Below are 4,441 nucleotides of genomic sequence, written 5' to 3'. Positions count from 1 at the left end.
TTAATGTTTAATGCGTAGCAATGATTACGCAATCACTGGTGCTGTTTGGTCACAACAGGAAACCCCCCTGGTGGCTATTTATAGTCAGGTGTTACTGTTTTTAGATAGACGGACGGACAGCTCTCAATGGCTAGTCTCAGAAACCCGACCCTTAAACAGAAATGTCAAAATGTTTCAACTACGTATTCATCATTTCCAGCAACACCCCAACATCAACATCTGGGTAAACGGTGTGTTTTTATGTTTTCTAGTAAACAAAATAGAGGAAGATACAGTGCATTCGGAAAGTTTTCAGACTTTTTTCCACATTTTGTTACGTTACAGTTTTATTCCAAAATGGATTAAATAACAAAATATCTTCATAAATCTACACACAATGACCCCATAATGACAAAGTGAAAATAGATTTTTAGAATGTATTAAAAACATAAATACCTTATTTACATAAGTATTCAGACCCTTTGCTATGAGAATCGAAGTTGAGCTCAGGTGCATCCTGTTTCCATTGAGTCCACATGCAGTAAATTCAATTGATTGGACATGATTTGGAAAGGCACACACCTGTCTATATAAGGTCCCACAGTTGACAGTGCATGTCAGAGCAAAAACCAAGCCATGAGGTTGAATGAATTGTCCGTATAGCTCCGAGACAGGATTGTGTCGTGGCACAGATCTGGGGAAGGGTACCAAAACATTTCTGCAGCATTGAAGGTCCCCAAGAACACAGTGGCCTCCAACATTCTCAAATGGAAGACGTTAAGAACCACCAAGACTCTTCCTAGAGCTGGCTGGCCGGCCAAACTGAGCAATCAGGGGAGAAGAGCCTTGGTCAGGGAGGTAACCAAGAACCTGATGGTCACTCTGACAAAGCTCCAGACTTCCCCTGTGGAGATGGGAGAACCTACCAGAAGGACAACCATCTCTGCAGCACAACACCAATCAGGCCTTTATGGAAGAGTGGCCATACGGAAGCCACTCTTCAGTAAAAGGAACATGAAAGCCCACTTCGAGTTTGCCAAAAGGCACCTAAAGGACTCTCAGACTATGAGAAACAAGATTCTCTGGCTTGATGAAACCAAGATTGAACTCTTTGGCCTGAATGCCAAGCTTCACATCTGGAGTAAACCTGGCACCATCCCTACGGTGAAGCATGGTGTTGACAGCATCATGCTGTGGGGATGTTTTTCAGCGGCAGGGACTGGGAGACTAGTCAGGCTCGAGGGAAAGACGAACGGAGAAAAGTACAGAGAGATCCTTGATGAAAACTGCAACAAACTGCAGCAAACACTCAAACTGGAGTTCTATCTCAATCTCTTCATTCAAAGACTCAATCATGGACACTCTTACAGACAGTTGTGGCTGCTTTGCATGATGTATTGTTGTCTCTACCTTCTTGCCCTTTGTGCTGTTGTCTGTGCCCAATAATGTTTGTACCATGTTTTGTGCTGCTACCATGCTGTGCTGCTGCCATGTTGGTTATGTCATGACGTTGCCCTCTTTGAGTACAGGGAGGACAGTTGACCCCCTCCCCCTTGCACCATCCCCCAACCTACCTCCCCCCACCCAGGCCCTGTGTGAAGGGGTCATAAATTCCAAAGGAAATGTCCTGCCTAACAGGCCACAGTTGAGACAGAGAGGAGTTTCATAGAGAGACAAAGGAAATTCTTCCAACTCACAGAATTGGAGAACCGAACGACATTTATGTTCTGGAGAAGGTATAAAAGATTGGTGAAGAATCCAGCTACGAACTGGTCAGCTTGGTACAATTTTGTGATACTCAGAAGAGACAATATAGCCATATTACCATAATACTGTTTATATAATAGCCACAGCTATGGGACTTGCATCTAAATGGTTGTATAAAATGTATTAATAAGGATAAAGCTATTTGGAATACGTTGAGATGCTATGTACTGATGTTAATGTGATAGAATGTATTTCTGTTCAAAGCTTAAATCAGTCATCGGCACGCCCCCCAGGGACACAGACAGGACCAGGCGTCATGTGACAAGCCTGTTCTATGTTCAATTATAAAATCCCCACCCTGATTTACTTTCTTCAGACCAGGCCTCCACTCCATTACGAGTTGGCCAATAGGTTTGACCATCCAATTCCTCTACTGAAAGTTAACTACACCACGTGGTTAACTTTTAGACTATCGATACCGACAGAATAAGAACAAGTCTTTGATATTATTAGTCTGCAGCTAAGTACTCGATATCATCGAACGCGAAGACCGACGAAACATCCATCCTATAACGACATTAATGAATGTCGCTTTGAAAGATCCATTCTAACCGAGAGAGAGAGAGAATGCGGACAAAACTCTCCAACCGAACAGAACTCTCCAACAAGGATCCCGACGACACACTGAGCGTAAATATATATTGATTGCAATTGTTCCCGAATGAGTGAGCGTTCATGTGCAAAGGATTAGCATATTTATGAACCCTGTAGTGTCTTCTCAGCTGCCCTTTATGACCCTTTGTTTTAACAAGACACCAGCCATGCCTGTTTAGCCCACTAGGACACATTACTCTACCAATTCTTTGTGACGATAACTACTGTTTGTATACTTTCTGTGAATTACTTAGTTTAGTAAATAAATGATTTTAAGACAATTGATGTATGGATGATTTTAGTAAAGGCTGGATTCGTGCAGATACAACAATTTATGACGTTTGCAATGAGACTGGACGCGAGGTAAAATACACCATTTAAACCAGAAGATAATCGGCCTATACTATATTATAATATAATATATAATGTTATAATATAGGAAAGTTATATTGGGAAAATTATAACTTTGTAATCTGAATATTTTCTTTGGTGCCCCGATCTCCTAGTTAATTACAATTAAACGATTAATCAGTTTAATTGCGTGATAATAATTACAGGGAGTTATTTTGATAAACATGTCTTCAGTTAATGGTGCCCAAAGACACGACAGTTGCTACCATGTTGTGTTGTCATGTGTTGCTGCCATGCTGTGTTGTCGTCTTAGGTCTCTCTTTATGTAGTGTTGTGTTGTCTCTCTTGTCGTGATGTGTTTTGTCCTATATTTCTATTGAATTTATTTTTATTTTTAATCCTACTCCCCACAGGAGGCCTTTTGCCTTTTGGTAGGCCGTCACTGTAAATAATATTTTTTTCTTAACTGACTTGCCTAGTTAAATAAAGGTTACATTTCAATAAGATATTAACTTAGAGTAGTCTCTCCAGACATCCAGGTTGCCTCCCATAGTGTTCCAATGTTCTGACATAAAATAAACTTTCTGAAATGTTCAACAGCACCATCTCAACATAATGATGCTACCTGAGGTGGGTAAACGGTGTGTTTCTATGTTTTGTAGTAAAGAAGATAAAGGAATATGTGTTTCCAATGACATCATCAGTGTGCATGATGGGATTTTAAGCAGTTTCCTACTAAATCGCCTACCTATCCTACCTGTCTACCAATTGGTTGATGATGCCATTGGAAACACTTACAGTGGATTTGGAAAGTATTCAGACCCCTTGACTTTTCCCACACTTTTATTACATTACAGCCTTATTTTAAAAATGATTAAAACATTTTTTTTCCCTAATCAAAATACACACAATATTCCATAATGATGAAGCACAAACAGGGTTTTGTTTAGAAATATAACATTTACATAAGCATTCAGACCCTTTACTCAGTACTTTGTTGAAGCACCTTTGGCAGAGATTACAGCCTCGAGTCTCCTTGGGTATGACGCTACAAGCTTGGCAGTTTTTGGGGAGTTTCTCCCATTCTTCTCTGCAGATCCTCTCAAGTTGGATGGGGAGTGTTGCTATTTTCAGGTCTCTCCAGAGATGTTCAATCAGATTCAAGTCCGGGCTCTGGCTGGGCTCTGGCTGGGCCACTCAAGGACATTCAGAGACTTGTCCCGAAGTCACTCCTGTGTTGTCTTGTCTGTGTGCTCAGGGCCGTTGTTTTGTTGGAAGGTGAACCTTCACCCCAGTCTGAGATCCTGAGCGCTCTGGAGCAGGTTTTAATTTATTATATTTTTTATTTAACCTTTATTTTACTAGGCAAGTCAGTTAAGAACAACTTATTGTTTTACAATGATGGCCTAGCAGGGAACAGTGGGTTAACTGCCTTGTTCAGGGGCAGAAGGACAGATTTTTACCTTGTCAGCTCTGGGATTCAAACCAGCAACCTTTCGGTAACTGGCCCAACACTCTAACCACTAGGCTACGTGCCTCCCCAGTATCCACCACTGTGTTGATGAGAGTGTTTGGGTTTAGATATGTGCTCTGCAACAAATCTCTACCCAAGCTTCCCCTTGTAAACTGCCAATGACACTGTAACTGAATCATGTAACACTGGCAAATACCTGATATATTCAACAACTTATTCGAGGGAAATCTCTTATTAAAAAAGAGTACAAAAAAAGATCAGAGCAGAGGCTTCTGG

Source organism: Salmo salar, chromosome 18 (genome assembly GCF_965601325.2).
Source record: "Salmo salar chromosome 18, fSalSal1, whole genome shotgun sequence".
In the NCBI taxonomy this organism is placed as follows: Eukaryota; Metazoa; Chordata; class Actinopteri; order Salmoniformes; family Salmonidae; genus Salmo; species Salmo salar.
Note: the sequence above shows the minus strand (reverse complement) of the source record.